General features: G+C 37.2%; 1 protein-coding gene across 32 annotated transcripts in view; it reads right to left on the minus strand.

The window, feature by feature from the left end:
• Positions 1–17,044, minus strand: part of PTPRD (protein tyrosine phosphatase receptor type D) — a 1,336,531-nt gene that overhangs the window by 446,615 nt on the left and 872,872 nt on the right. For all 32 annotated transcript variants that reach the window (XM_087886215.1, XM_087886206.1, XM_034410407.3 and 29 more), the window contains one exon: positions 9,958–9,997. The gene's annotated coding sequence lies outside the window, so the exon portion shown is untranslated. The remainder of the gene's footprint in view (positions 1–9,957; positions 9,998–17,044) is intronic.

The following is a 17,044-nucleotide window of genomic DNA, read 5'->3' on the forward strand; positions in this document are numbered from 1 at the left end:
AAACAAAAAAAAAAAACAAACACATTATACTATAACTATTATAAAATAACTCTAATTTAGCATAATAGTGTTTTATATCTATGCATTATTGCAACAATTCAAAACCACCTTCCACTTTAAAACTATACAATAAGTCCTACTTTAATAACATTTCAAAGCGGGCTCCCCATAAAATCTAATTTAACATTTATTCCACTCTATCCATTTCCTCCACTCCCCTAAATGTATCACTTAAAAATCCCTTTTCTTAAACTAATCAGTCTGTAGCTAGCTTATTCACCCACTGTCTTACAAATTTACCATACACAACAATTCTTGATATCTTTAATTCACTGCCCACACTACTTAAAAATATATATATATATATATTCCATTATATCTAAATAAAAAAAGAAAAGACAATAACTTTAAATTTATAGTCCATATAATATCTTCTTGAAGTCTTTCCACTGGATTGTTAAAACCAACATCCATAATAGGGTGACATAGCTTGCGGATGCAACAGTTTATTCAAGATCTCCAATCATATCTGCCCCCATCAGTAGTAAACATCTTCTTATATATATAAAAGTAAAAACAACCACCCGAGTGACATTATAATTGTATTCCATATAATAATAATTGTGGGTTTCATCAGGATTATTAATTTCCATCATCGTATTGGGTAACAACCCGATCTTCTTCATGTCCCAATGTGATTCTCTTGCCTTATAATTCAAGATAATTATAATATATTTATCAACACAAAAAGAAGTTTCAAAGTAGATAATTCAAAACCATCAATTTGAGGCTCTTTCCATGTCCCAAAATTACGGCAATGCAGAGATCTGCCACTATCCTCAGGATGATATTGACCAATATATCGCCTCCTCTATGTTTTCACATAATCATTCATATTTTAAAATCACTGGCTTCACTGTTGCTTGGGTTAGAAATTTCTATTTTTGTACAACCTATTTCTTTTTTTGTTTTCTTTTTGTGGGTTTGACCTCCATCCTAATTTTTTGTGTCTCGCATTTCTTTTTTATCCCTTGTATATCCTCTAATTGGTTTCCATGCTTGTCCTTGCCTTGATAAGTCATCACATTAAAATCAGATGGCACTTCTCTCAAATTTGTAGATAATCCAGCTGGGGTATCCGATAAATCCAAAGGCAATTTATCTGGTACAGTCTCTGTCTTTAGTTCCAGCTCCTTCTGCTTATCCTGTATTATATCTGAAGACGTTAAATTCATTTTCAACCTATTTTGATAAAATTCTTCCGCTCTTTCAACAGTATTTAACTGGTATCTTTCTCCTTGATATCTCAATATAATACCAACTGGGACGTCCCACCGGAATTGAATATTTCTCCTTTTTAACTCAGACACCAGAAAGCCAAATTTCTTCCTTTCCATTAATATCTTAGGTGGGAGTTCCTTGTAAATCCAAATCTTTCTTCCATACAATTGCAAATTAGAATTGAAGGAATTTTGCACAATTTTATTCCTAATTTCTTTATCTGAAAAATAGATTACCACATCTCTAGGCAATTGCCTTTGCTTGGCAGTCCAGGAGTTTATTCGATAAGCTCTGTCAATCCTACAAAACACTTCCTCAGGTTGAATCTTTAAAATCCCAGCTAGAAATTCAGAAGATATTTTCCTTAATTCATCTCTGTTATTTTCCTGCAAACCTCTAAGTCTTATTGCATATTCTGTGAAATTATATTGTATCTTTAGAACCTCTTTTTGAATCCTCTGTTCCAGATATTCTACATTACCAGACTTTTGGTCAGCATCCATTTTAAATTTTTCTTCTGAACTATAATCCTGAATATTTAACAAATCATTTTCAATTTTTTGAATTCTATTGTCCAATTTATCTTGAATTTCATCCATTTTTGACTCTAGTAAATTAGTATTTGTATCCAACCGAATCATGAATTCTGACAATTTTAAAATTTTTTGCTGCAAAAAGTCAAACTTGGATTTCACCAATTCCTTAGTTTCCTGCTTAAATTTTTCAAGTTGCTGATTCACAATCTCATCCCTTCTTTCAATCTCCTCTAAGAGAAATTCTATTATATTAAAATCAGGTTTCTGGGACTGAAGAGTTAAAACTTGTTCCTTTAAATTCTTAGTGGGGGAATCCCCCCCACCTATTTGTTTGTCTGACTTCACAAGCCTCAGTGCCATGTTTCCGCCTAAGCAGGCTTTGTTAGAAGAAGAAAAAAAAAAAAACAAGACAAAAGACTTCCAGCCAGCAACACTCAAGCCTCCAGGGAAAAAAGAGAAAAACAAAAACAGGAGCGGAGTTTTGTCTACAAATGTAGCCAGTGGTATTTATTCCGCTACATTGTAATAATAAAAAACGGAAGAACTTTCCCTCTCAAACTCTTCTCCAGCCGCGGCAGACGCCATTTTAAAAAGAAACTTTTTTCCTCTTTCTCTTCCTCTATTCTCTTAAGTAATTTTTAAAAGATAAGTAAAATACTTGCGCTTCAGTATTACAGGTCCAGCTCACATTTTCTTTGAGTAATCTGTCAAATTCGCAGGCTTGCTTTTGACGCCTGGCTCTGCATTAGCAGAGGTCTCCCAAAGCCCGGAGCAGCGGCTGGGGATATGGGGCATCTCATCCGCTCCATCCCAAAAGTAAAAGAAAAACTTTTGGGACTCTGCAGAGAGTTCTACCCACCCCTGCCGGCTCTATCTCCGTTTCCTCCGTTTCCTTCCGTTGTGAAGGCGGCTCTGACAGGCAGTGGAAGCTGACGATCCCAAAGGAACGTCTGGCGGCGGCCAGCAGCAAACAGGAAGTCCCCATGGCATCTTCACCAAACAAAAAAGAAGCTCTCACTGCTTTTGAAAGTCATCTTTAGTGGAAACAGAAGAACATTTTGAGGGATCATCTGCAAAATGCCACTCAGGCAGCTTCCTGGGATAATGGTTGTCCCCAGCCTAACATTCAGCAGAGGCACAATTAAACATGTTCCACTCTTACAATTTCAACATCCTTTGATCTCTGTAATCAGCATCCCTTTGCTCCACAAATAATGACTATGTTACTTCAACTAAGCAAATTGCTCCAAGTCTGTTTAGAAGAACTAATGCTTCTGGGGGAAACAAGAGCTACTGCAATTTTCAGATATTACTTTATTTTAAAAATCTAGTCTTAGTGCTTCATGATTTTCTGCATATTACACATTTGCACTGCAATCCTGCTTCACTAATTGAAACACTCATTTTGTTGTAGGCTTCATCAGAAGCAGAATAGCCGTTTTGAACGGGAAAACTGCCTGTTTTGAAGATTTAACTCCTCACTAATTCTAAAATTTTCTCCGCTTTAGTGCATAAACATTCTATATTTTCTTGCTTAGGTTGTGTTATTTATATGATTCCATGGGACTTCAAGCTAGAGCAAATTCACCAACCAATTAAGTAATCTAACTAGCTTTTAATATTTGCCTTTGGTATTTCTTTCTAATTTAGCAGTGAAAAGTAATACAGGATCATACTTAGCAGTAAGTAGCATGCATGTATTAGGGGGAAAAAAACAACAAAGAGAAGAAAGTCCTAGTTTTCAGCAACAGAAATCCTAACAGCTTCTGCATTATTTAATTAGGAAAACATTGACTTTATAAGCTACAGTGACATCAAAAATAATGACACATCATGATGTCATTGGACAAATGATGCAATTACCGTATTTTTCAGAGTATAAGACACACCAGAGTATAAGACACACCTACCTTTTTTGGTGAGGAAAAGAAGAAAAAGAAATCTCCCTCTGCCTCTGAACAATTTTGCCTCGTTGCAGCAAACAGCAAACAGCCTGCTTTACTTTCATTTTTGTTTTCAGCATAGCTTGATTAGCACAAGGTAAAAAAAAAAAATCTGCTCCAGCAATTACCTCTTTGCAGCAAGCAGCAGAGGCCTGCACAAAACAGCTGAGAGCAAATCAGCTGAGAGTCGGGAGGCTGATCCAATCAACTTGTGCTAATTAGACTGTGCTGAAGCTGAAAGGAGCTGTTTTTTCTTGCTGTTTGCTTGCAAGGAGGTAACTGCTGCGAGGCAGAGGCCAAAGGGTGAGGGCCAGTGGGTGTGGGGGCTACATTCTGTGTATAAAACACACCTAAATTTTCACCCCCTTTTAGGGGGGAAAAAGGTGCGTCTTATAGTCTAAAAAATACAGATGTAAATTGATCAGTTGGTTCATGACATGTAATGCAAGTAGCATTTGCACAATTGCATGTGGCACAAGTTCTTTTCAAAATTGTGCCCTGTTAGGTTGACCTAGAGTTAAGAGAATCACAAAAGCACTGGACCCTGGAACAAGTGGGTTCTTTACATTTAACCCATTTAAGGCTTAGGGAAACATTTTTTGTTGCAAAAATAAAGATAGGAAAGTGATACAGGTAGTCCTTGACTTACAACAGTTCATTTAGTGACTGTTCAAAGTTACAACAGCATTGAAAAAAGTGATTTATGACCATTTTTCACATTTACGACCAGTGCAGCATTTGTGTGGTCATGTGATCAAAATTCACCCACTTGGCAACTGGCTCGTATTTATGACGGTTTCAGTATCTTGGGATCATGTGATCACTCTGACAAGCAAAGTCAATGGGGAAGCCAGATTCACTTAACAACCATGTTACTAATTTAAAAACTGCAATGATTCATTGAACAACTGTGGCAAGAAAGGTCATAAATGGGGCAAAATGTCACTTAACAAATGTCTCACTTAGCAAATTTTGGGTTTAGTTGTGGTCATACGTTGATGACTACCTGTAACTGAAACTGACAAAACTGTATGTCCTATATTCTGTTCTATTTCTACTAGACTAGACTCTTACCTACATAGTATGCTCTATACCAATGATGGCTAACCCTTTCCGGACCAAGTGCCCAAAGTGCGCTTACGTGAATGCATGCGCGCCCGAACCCCCAAACTGCAAAACACCCCCCTGCACATGCACCCTGCCCTCTGCATATGTGTGCATGCCTCCGCCGTGCCCCACCCTATGCCTGTGTGTGCCCCCACATGTGCCCTGTGCCTGCATGTGCAGCCCCCCCATGTGTCCAACCTCCCACTCATGCACACATGGCTCCTTGCGACAGACACCCGCGAGGGGCCATGTGTGCATGAGTGGGAGGTAGGACACATGGGGGGGCTGCACATGCAGACACAGGGCACAGACACCCGACAACCAGCTGGCCAGCGGGATGCATGCATGCATGCACAGCAGAACTGAACTGGTGAGACGGCTCGAGTGCCCACAGAAAGGGCACTAAGTGCCATCTGTGGCATGCTTGCCATAGGTTCTCCATCATGGCTCTATACTATTATTATTACATAACAAATTTTCTTCTTACAAAGCCTGTTTTGTCTTTTTTCCTCACTCTGGGATTTATTCCACTTTTTTCTGCTCTGTTAATAGCTAGAAAGTAGAGCAATTGTATCTTTCCATGTCATGCTTTTGGTGGTTGGTCTCCCTTGTTTTCTGCCCTCTGGATTGTCCAGTCCTTTCTGAAAGAAAAACAGCTTCTTCTTTTTGGCTGCTGCATTTCTCTGCTGCTGGTGGATGCCGAACTACCAAAGCAGGCTCCGCCCCTTCTCTCTCCTAGCTCCTCCCACACCTATCTTGCAGTTACAACTTTTTTGGCTATTCTGCCATGTTGAGGCTGGAGGGAAAAGGCTTAAAAGGGAAGGAGAAAAAGAAAAAAGGCAGCCTAACAGGCTTATATTTTTGTTCAAAAGGCCTGCTTTTCCACAACGTAGTACACACTTGTGTGTCTTGTGAATAGCCACAAGCAGAAATCATACCCATTCCCCAACTCTCTCTGTATGATATGAGTTAGGGAATCTCTTCTTCTCTAAATGTTTCTAAATTATAACTATTCACAATAATTAAATCCTGCACAGCTAATATAGATGATTTATTGAAGTCCTCATTTATTGAGTGAAAATATATGTCTTTCCTAGCTACTTTGTAGTTGGGATAATATGTTCCACTGCTAAGGTTTATTTTATTTATTTTCAATCATCATATTAGTATGGCCACCCATCTCACACAGTGGCTGAACAGCATACATAATGAAGCAAAATATGTAAACACCAATAAAACCAGAATTTAAATTAAAATAAAAACAAAATAAAAAGGCAAAATGGCCACAAGGATACAGAGAATGCAATCGTATAGTCATCCAACAGGCTCCACTATACCACAGGATACACAAACCTGTTGGCAAAACCATATTTTGTGAGCTTTCCAGAAGACCAACAGGATTGGGCCCAGCCTCCCTTCAAGGGGAAGGATGTTTCACAGGGCAGGAGTTATGGGAAAAAAATGACTTTCCTCCTAGGACTCACAAGATGACACTCTTGTAAACTGATGAGACCCACAACTTGACTCTTCTGCTAGATCCCATGCCATGCAGGATTTTAAAGGTCACAATGAACACCTTGAATTAAACCCACAAGCAAACGGGTAACTCATGCAGCCTGCAAGGAAGAGATGTAAGGTGTACAGTTCTTGAAGACAGTACTGTGCTGTCACATTTTGCCCCAGCTGAAGCCCCAGAGACTATTCAAGGGTCGACCCATGTAGAGAATATTATAGAAGTTCATACAGGAGATGATTAGGGCGTAAATAATTGTGAGAAGACACTTGTGATCCAAGAATGCACACCACTAGCACACAACATGAAGCTCTGCAAAGACCTTTCTGGTCACAGTCATTACCTGCTCTTTGAGCAGGAGTTCTGAATGCAAAATATTGTTAAATTGCTCACTGAAATTGCTTGGGCCAGTGCAACCCCATCCAACACCAATGGAAAGAGATGTCCCTAAAACCCAAAGCCATTCAGTCTTATTAGGGTTTAATTGAAGCCATCCAGACCCCAACAGCCTCAAGGCACTCAACAGGGGCAGAGATACACAATTGGGTATCATCACCCCATGGTGAGGGATGGTTTTACCCAGCAGCTTCATGTAGATGTTAAATAGGATCAAAGAAATGTCCAGGACATGAGATGGGAACAGATTCATGCTTTTGGGTGAACTCTGGCAGGATCAGGATGGGGTAATGCATCCATCATTGCTCTATTTGACCTCTCATCAACCATGGTATCCTTCCAGGCCAGGTTCAGGGAAGAGAACCAGCACAATATTGTGTCACCTCTGCCCAACCTTTTACAGTTAATTGTAAGTTGCATAGACTTTTAAACTGATACAGAGTTTTGTTACATATACACAGTCCTAGAAATCTGATTAAAGGCTGAATATGAAAGGCCACAAGGAAAAAAAAATATGTACTAAAATTATGTATTATGGCATAAATGTTGTGGCTATTCAAATGACTGAGATAGATTGTTTGAAAATGAGCACTCTTAAGGTAATAATCACTGTCTGCATTTTCTATATTTCATTTCTAAATGTTTTGTTTACTATTCTTAGGAAAATGCTCTATGCAGTTTATGAAATGGCTGGAGGTTATAAAAATGTCATAGCACATTAGCCTTCAATGCTCCAAGCCCAACGTGGCCGGTCAAGTGGATATAATAAATTAGAGTTCATTGTTTAAAATTTTTGTAATCTACCAGGTCTTTGCAAAAGTTATAGATTTATTTTCTCACAGTTTCCTCAAGTTTATGGTGCCCGGCATTTAACTAATGTTAAGCTATGTGTTTAACTTAGGTTAAAAAAAAATAGTTGATACATTCATCAAAATGAGAAATGGAATTGCTTTCTATATGGCAGAGCTGAGCAGTCTTAGACTCCAGTGCCATGTGCAACCCCAATTTTTTAAAATAATCTTTTTTTTAATCTGACTCCCCCAAATAAGTGCTATGTTTTCCACAAAAATTGTTCTATAAATTCTAAAGAAGCACAATAGAAAACATCATCATTTTTTTCTATCCCTTTGTATAAGCTTTCTCTGCACATTTCAACACCTCCAAAAAACAAAATAAACAGTATATAACAAAAAAATAAAACAAAACTATGCTGCTGCTGCCCTCCCAGGTATTAAAAATTACCCATCCCAGTTAAATAGATAGTGACTAGCTTCCTCTGGCTTGTGGCATTTGTGAACTCACTTCTGTATTTGTGATTCCATTATTTACTGCTTCAACACTCATACCATGTCAGCAGTTAAGCCTTACAAATGTTTCTCGGTTCTGTTCTGACTATAAAAACACCAGTGTTGAACTGCTGAAAATGGGGAATTAATCAGTCAGCATGTTACCACTAACAGTTTATTTTAAATGTGAAGTTCAGCTTGGAATTCGAAATCACCGTAAGTTTGCAAACATCTTTAAAATGTTGAAACCAATTTAATAGCCTCATTGAGCATGCTAACAGCAAGGTTATTTCAAAGCACTGTAAAGTAAAACAATTGAAACCATTTGCATTTTATATTTCATCTCAGTGTTCATCACCAATGACTCAATGCATGTGAACCTGTCTTTTGATTATATATTGAGAAACTTTTGACAAGTATCTTTCTATCATAAGACGCTTCGGAAAGTTCCAAAATATTTTGATGCTCCAGTTTCCACAACTCATACACCTTATTTATGTTGTTTCAAAATCTTTCGAATTGCTGCTCCATCAGTAATTTCTACACATTGCCTCTCTAATTCCTTCATGGAATAACCAACCAGGACAACCAAATAAATACTTAAACAGTACACGCAGGTTTCTAATACCAGATTTAAAGCTCAGCTTAATGTTCAGTATCTCATCTCAAAGGAAAACACATGAATGACAGTTGTAAGACTGTGGACTGTCCTTTGCTGCACAGATTACACAGAGTCCAACTACACATTTTGTACGTGACCAAATTAGTCACTGAGAGCATATGCACCAAGACAAATTCCTTGTGTGTCCAATCACACTTGGCCAATAAAAATTCTGTTCTGTTCTGTTCTGTTCTGTTCTGTTCTGTTCTGTTCTGTTCTGTTCTGTTCTAGTAGTGAATGAGTATCAGTCAGAACTGGATCACTTACAACTGATTCTGTTATACCTAAAACTGTTCGTTCTATGCAAACTACCCCACCTGAATAATTTTTTTGTGGTCAAATAGATATTCTTGAAAAGGGGGGAGCAACTACTTAGTCTAATCCACACAGAATATTGACTTACACTGAACATGTGGGCAAGAGAAATCCAGATGAAAACTATTACAACTTTCTATGTAATCAAGTACTACTAGTATGTAAGCAAGTATTGTTCCCTTACAATTAACCTCATTAAAACTCTTTTTCTGGGTTAACAAAAGTGGCCTCCATCACATAAACACATGTTGTTGACACCAGTGCTTACTTTCCAAATAAACTGCAATAATACCAACCTAGATTCTAAACGTAAACATGTGCAGTAATAAAGTAAGGCATACAAATGCATGTTTCTTGGAGCTGAGACTGCCTCATCAAATCACAGTACGTATGCAGTGGTTTCATTCCCCCAGATATAATATTACAGGTAGTCCTCAACTTACAACACTTCATTTAGTGACCGTTCAAAGTTACAATGGCATTGAAAATGGCAGTGACTTATGACTGTTTTTCACACTTACAAGTGTGGCAGCATCCCATGGTCATGTGATCAAAATTCAGATGCATGGCAAGTGGTTAATATTTATGATGGTTGGAGTGCTCTGGGGTCACGTGATTAGCTTTCGGAACTTTTAACAAGCAAAGTCAATGGGGAAATCCAGATTCACTTAACAGTCATGTTACTAACTTAACAAATGCAGTGATTCACTTAACAACTGTGGCAAGAAAAGTCATAAAATGGGGTCAACCCATTTAACAAATGTTTCACTTAGCAACATACAGTAAATTTTGGGCTCCATTGGGGTCGTAACTCGAGGACTACCTGTATAAACCCAAGTTAAATGTTGAAATGCAACACATTTTTTTCCCTGCATCAAAAACAAAGCAGAATTTACATCATAAATATATATAAACTTACTTTGGTGTTTTTGGATTCTGCTGTTGTACAGGCCTCTCACCTAGAAAATTCGAAGAAAATAGAAAATATTTTAAAGAACAAGTTCTTCAATATGTAGCATTTTAATAATTTTAGAACAAAAGCAAGCTTTTAAAAATTCTTCCTAATGAAATTCTAAATATTTAGACAAGTACGTGACAGTTAACCCACACATGGAATAATAGATATAAACATATCCAACATATTGCCTTTTTTTTTTTCAATTCTTGCTCTTCATTTCTGAATTATATAAAGCTGTAAGTGAAGGGCTCTGATTTGCTTTTGTAATTCTGATTGATTAAAGAAAGCATCCAAAAAGTTGTTTAGAGGAGGGAGATGTCATACTATTTATCTTAATGGAAATATTTTGCATTGCTAAAATTCAGAAATAATTTTCAGGCCTCTGGAAAGAAACAACAGAAGAGGTGCCAAAAAGCAACACAGAAGGCTAGAACCAGTTTGGTATAGTGGTTATAAGGCAACAGGCTAGAAATAGGGAGACATGAGTTCAAGTCCCACTGTAGACATGAAAGCCAGATGGTTGACTTTGGGTCCGTCAATTTCTCTAAGGCCATCCCTCTCTCGCAGGGTTGCTGTTGTAGGGGAAATAGCACAAGGAATATTGTCCTATTGTCCTGAAGGAATTTTAAAATAGTGATAGTGAGCCTTTATCCTACATTTTTGAGAAATATTGGAAAACATATGAAGTTCTAGACAAATGGAGGAGGAAGGAAGATACTATCCTTAACATTCAAATAAGGAGAAGATCCGGGAAATTACAGGTAGTAATAATGCAGTAATTCATTGAATGGATTTGTCATAAATAAGTCTTGCTAGACCAGGTTTCTCTCCCTTTGTTTATCTGGTCACTTCAAAAAAAGTCTATAGAAGACAGTCAGTGTATATATCAGGCAGTCCTTTTATATATATAATTTTATTAATATATTCTATACACTAATACACAAATAAAATATACAATCCTGCCACCATGGTATAATATGATTACATTGTCCATAAGTATAAAATCATTCCTTTATACATACATATTTGCCACCATATATATATACATCATCATATATCTATTCTATCCCACCTTTTCTGGACCCAATCGTACCATACTTTCCAACTGTTATAAAATTCTGAATCTTTTTTAGGCAGTCCTTGAATTGCCAGAATACATGCCTCCCAGAAGAAGACCATGTTTTCTTCTCTATCATCCAAAGTAAAAGACGATGAATAAGAACTTGAGGAAATCAGAGTCCAGTTGAAACTTTGAAAAATGAAACAGTGGAACCAATTATCTAGAGACCTGAGAGTTCCATCCCATTCGATGATTGAAGTGAAATAGTGAAAATAGATGGCTGTCTGTCAAGGATTCCTTAATTTGGATTTCTGCACTGAGCAGGCATTTAGACCCAATGCCTGAAATCCAGCTCTCTCAATCCAATCTCATATATTTCAGCCAGTTTCCAATTTTGCACAGGAAAATAATTGTCTAGCAGCACAATCCTGATAGCTACTTATTCAGAAAACACCAGTTCCATTGAATTCAATGAGCTTATTGTAAATAAACGAGTGCAGGACTACAGAACGTGCTCAATTTTTGGAAAGTCAATGCTTGTAAAACTCCCTGATATTCTTTTGCTGAAGGTTTCTATCTCATTCTTTTCTCTATTTATGATTTGATATTACAGGAAAAAAACCAAGTAATACCTGATGACTGACTTTTATCAAACTGTCAAAAATATAAATATGATAATCATTATCCTCCATTCTTATCTGTATACTGTAAATCCTATGCAATGTTTTTTAATCTTAACTATTTCTTAGCTCTTAGTTTCTAAATCTTCCACCTTTTCCCAGCTCTTCGGTTCTTACAGCCAATCTCAATCTATTTGTATGCGAAAATCCTTTTCGCTACTTTATGGACTTGTGAATGGACTTAAAGAAAGGCCTGGTTTACTTTACAAGCTTACTTGTGTTTGCTTATACTAGTCGGGCTATTTCCCTTCCTTGTCTCTCAACTCTGTGGTAGAATGTAATCTGGATTCCCAGAGGAGGGGCTGCATTCCAGAGTAGCAAAAGACAGCGAAGTTGAGATCATTTGAGTAGGAGGAAGAGAGTCAGAACAGCTCCTCTCCAGGAGTTCTCAGAGTATATGCTTAATGGTGTAAGTAGTTTGCTTTAGTTGGGAAAGATTTTTGTCTGTGAGTAAGGAACAATAAGGAAACTGCTTAAAAGAACTTCTTGGTTTTTGGACCATGATATCTCTGCCTCTCAGCAGTCTTACAATTCTGAGAATTGAACTTTTCTCTTGCTGTCTGAATGCTATTGATGAGGACATTGCCTTTGGGTTGAAGTCTTGTTTTTACCAAGTTTCTGCTGCCCTCATGGCCTTACTCTTTCCTTGACACACCCAGACCCATGCTTGTTTTTGCTTCCCTTTTTAATAAAACAAATTTTTTAATTAGGGAGAGATGAGACTGTTGTAATCATCCCTCCTAAATAAACATCACAACTCTGGATCTCAGGATACTTTCTCGTTCTGTCTTCCACACTGTTACAATGGAAAAGTAATTGGCTGGAGCTTGTTCACTCCCTCATTTTCAATTCCATTTAGCAATGGCCATGTTGTTTCCTAATATTGTATATCCTTCCCACAAACATCTTACGGTGTCATTTATTTCACACAATTACGCATTGTTTCCAAATTTCAAAGTAAATGATAAGGAGAAATTGTTAAGGAGAAATCACATAATTTGTCCTGGAAAATTAAAGAATTAACAGTAGCAAGGGCTCATAAACAGATTTGTCTTCTTAAATATCTCTAATTTTTGGCAATGGCTGTTGCTAGTGTTTGCCAAATTCTTTGCATATGCTAGGTTTCCTGATGACCTCTTATGGGAGAAGAAGAAATGTGTATACACCCTGAATGTCCTAGGGTTGAACTCAACCTGTGCCTTCATGGACATAACTTTATACTTTTGCTTTATTAGTAGTAATACCTAAGTGCCTTGCCGTTCTTCACAGTCTAGTTTATAGCTCTGAGATTTCCTGGTTGACTCCCATCCAAGTACTAATCAGATCTGATTAGCTACCTAATGTAAGATTAGCCAAAACTAGCTATGAAGCTAATGTATGTTTGGCTCTTCTGAGATGTCCTGCTTCTGAGCACAACAGACATTAAGAGGCTGAGTCCATATCTAATATCTCCACATTCTAATGGTGTTACTATAGGGTGCAATGGTGCTGAACTTGCTTGAATGTCCTCTTATCAAGTAATACATTGACCTAATATCATCCTAAGTGGCATCTCTTTCTTTTTCAGAGTATACCTTGAAAATGTATAGTTTTAGCATGGAAAAGTCTTCCCCAAAGACTTTGATCATTCATGAGACACTGATGTTTAGATGCTTCTGTGTTAATTATTTAAGGGATAGATTGAATGGAGGATGCTCATTTTTTTTACAGAGGCTGAATAAGGCTACCCTATCCAACTCATCCCTAACTCCCTGTTAACCCATTATGTAATAAAGATGAGACTTGTTGTTGTATTTTATCTTGGGTTCCTTTAATCTCCTTTCCATTTTCTTTTACTCTCTGAGGTGTATTTCTTTTGTCAGACCTAAAATACGCTTCAAGTGATATAATGAAAGAGATACTTTGAACACAACGGAGAGTCTTTTAATTATTGCATGTCATAGTCAAAGCAGGCATTCTTCCAAAGACAGTGGGAAAGGTACCTTAGCTGCCTTTAGGACTATTTGCAAACTATTACCAGAGAGATTTTTGCTTGTTAAAAAAATATCTATCTTCATCACTATTGAAAATAAACAAAACCATTAATTACATATCAAATTACAAAAGGGGGAAGGCTCAGCATATCCTTCTTTTTAAAAAAATTTTTTTATAAAAACTAATGAAACATGACTGCACTTTTATTTGTAAATTAGCATACCTATGTTCTCACAATAGAATAAATGTTTGTAGTACTTCAGTGGTCCACAAATCTTACAAGAAATAGATTTATTGATTCAGTAGTACTAGGCTGCCAACTTCTATAATAAAGATATAGAATTGCAGCCAGCCTAAATTTAGGTATTTGATGAAATACGTGTAATAAGGCTTTTCAAAGCAAGAACAGATGGATTAGCTATGAGAGGAGACAATTCCAAAATCCATATTACAGCCATAGTTCTGTTGGGCCCATGGGAAATTTATAAAACTGCTTTCTCCTTTGCATCCCTCCTTCCTTGCACTTCACTGCTACATGTATTATCACAGCATCCCTTGGCTGCTCTTGTTGGGAACATGGCAAAAACACTGGAGGATCACGTCTCTTTGGAACATCTGTCCCAGGTTCCACACCTTGCTCAGATGTAAGAGCTGGAAGTTACATGGGAGATGAAGGCAGCGATTGCTCATCAGTCATGGAAGCTTGTGCATTACAAACCTAGTATTGACTGACACATTATTTACTCTGTTCACCTCTCCCCCCCCCAATCTATTTTCTGACTCAATAAGTTTATGGAACTGCATAAATTCTCCCTCTCAGGTTGTTCTGTAATCTCTGAACACATTGTCTTCCTGTTCTTTCCTTCAACCAGCAAGTTCCAGCTGTTGGATTCTAGAAACAATTTTATTTCTATTGGTGGGGGGAGGGGGGGAGAAAAGATTGATGCTCAGGAAGCTGTGAAAACTGCAAAATGTTGTGGCTGCACAGGATTATTTTGAGTGAGGCAGTTGGACTAAGGTAAGAGGAAAGAGAGGCCTTCCATCAATCTGCATGCAGACCAACTCCTTGTTCACTGCAAAGAGATGAAATTGGTTATCTACACAGTCTGTAAAGCTAATACAGTTTTGACTGTTATGCTTATGTCAAACAGGAGTCCTGCTGAGAACCTAAAAAAACCGGAATGAAAATAAAAAAAAACAACTTTATTCTAAATGTATTTGGCCATATTAGTGCCATCACATCATATTAAGGTTACTATTTCCTTCAAAATAAAAGAAGCGCAAATCCAATCGCAGGCAGGTTTGTCAAGCTTTCTGCCCACCATTATTTTAATCACTTTCTTCTTTTTTGTAAAATGAAAAAGTACCTATTGTTTTTAACCATTTTGGCCAGTTGCTTTAAATGTATGAATATAAATTCACATTAAAGAGATAAGTTAGCTACTAATAGTAATTTTCACATATGTTCTTTATTTGGCAAAGGTGAATATAAGTTTTGTATGAAAGTTAGATCTGTATGCTATTGTGTTTCCTGAGTTGGGAACTTTGCACAAAACTCTGAGACAAGTGTGGATAAATTACCATTGCAATCTAGATTCAAAAATATAGGCACCAGTATATTTCCCACGACAGAGAGCTCAGGTTACATGGAAACATAACTTTTTGTTGTAATGCTGGTTCCATTTTACCAGCTAAATCTAGATTTTCTTTCTCTCAGTCTCTCTCCAAGGATACAGAATACATTCGTCCTTGGACCTTGACCCAAAAAGCCATTCTTTAAAGATTAGAAAAATATCCCAAGCAGCTTCAGACAGCCAAGTAAAGCAACGTGCTTGGAGGCCAGGCTTCCCAACAGTGAATTAGCCAATGTTCCTAGAAGCACCTCACCCCTTTTTTAAATTAGAAACAGAAGTAATGGCATATGAATGCCAAGGCTCAGGCCATGCCATGTTGAACCAGCCTGGTCCTCCAAGGCCCCTGTTGCTCCTACTTTATTTGCACAAGAGGGAGTATTTTTATTCCCTAAACCCCACAGATAGTCCAACGCATGGTCATGAGATAACATAGGCTGCTTATATTGTACAGCTGAATGAGTTATTGAAACTGTGTGTCCTAGACTCAGCATTCAGCACCTGTTAAATTTTGAATTTCCGTATAGTCTGCAGTCCCCACCCTGAGCAACTGCGATGTAAATTACGTCTCTGGAATGACAAATCTTTTTTTTTTTTTGTTTACTTACACATGCAAACCCTCTAACTCACAATTCTCAGTAGATGTTCGATCTCATATAATACACTCCCATTCCGTGGGATTACTTGAGAGAAGTCTATTTTAAGACGGCATCCCAGGATATTTATTTTCAGAGATGTAATTAAAAGATGTGCCCGCATAGGACATTTCTTTATCAAGCGCCACGCATGAATAGTTTAGATAGAAATGTAAATGAGAGCTGTACCAGAATCCCCTTGTGAATGGAGCTCTGGAATATGTATAGTATTTTACTTCTGAGGTCACCGCATACCAGAAGTAAGTGCTGACCCAATTTTTGTTATTCCCAGAGATAATGTTTCCTCAGAGAGCAGCAAAAAAATAGGGCAATCCTTTTGACATGTATTATAGGCCTACAAGGGCAAAAGTAAAAAAAAAAAATGCTTAATAGCTATTTAATTCTCTCTTTCTTCCTCACATAATTTGAAAATAAAAAATTATTTAAATGCAGTACAATTGCTCACAGTATGCAATATCGTGTGATGCTTACACAACTACGTTGAATTTCTAGCTGATGGCAGTTTGAGGGGTACAATTAAGAAGGACATTTTTGCAAAATATGAACTCACCATAACTCACTTCTTGATCTCCTTCCATCTATCACAGGTCTGCTCTTCCCTTCCAGAGGTTCTCGCAGAATTCAATAGTGTTATCAGAATGTCTATTTCCCCATTTAGTCTTTTTAAAACTCTTATTATTTATCTTTCTTATTTTCAAATACAGAACCATCGCAACCATAACTGATAGCTACTTCTTTCAAGATGTATTTCTCATTTCGCTTTTATGAATTGTGAGGCATGAAAATGATGATTTAATTCTCAGCTCACTTAGTCAATAACTGCCTAATTCAATATGTATGGCATTGCTTTCCATTTTGAACATGGCAGATAATAGTAATACCAGCTCATTTTACTATTAGTGGAACTGGTTCATATGTTACTCTTATTTGTACAGCAAGTAAGTAAATAAATAGTTTATTGAATAAATCTCCAGGTTGTTTCAATTGTTTGTGTATATTCATTAAATTTTTGATTGTCTGCATTACAATCTCCACACTTACTTACAA

Source organism: Pantherophis guttatus, chromosome 2 (assembly GCF_059756535.1).
Source record: "Pantherophis guttatus breed Tessera chromosome 2, ASM5975653v1, whole genome shotgun sequence".
Lineage (NCBI taxonomy): Eukaryota > Metazoa > Chordata > Lepidosauria > Squamata > Colubridae > Pantherophis > Pantherophis guttatus.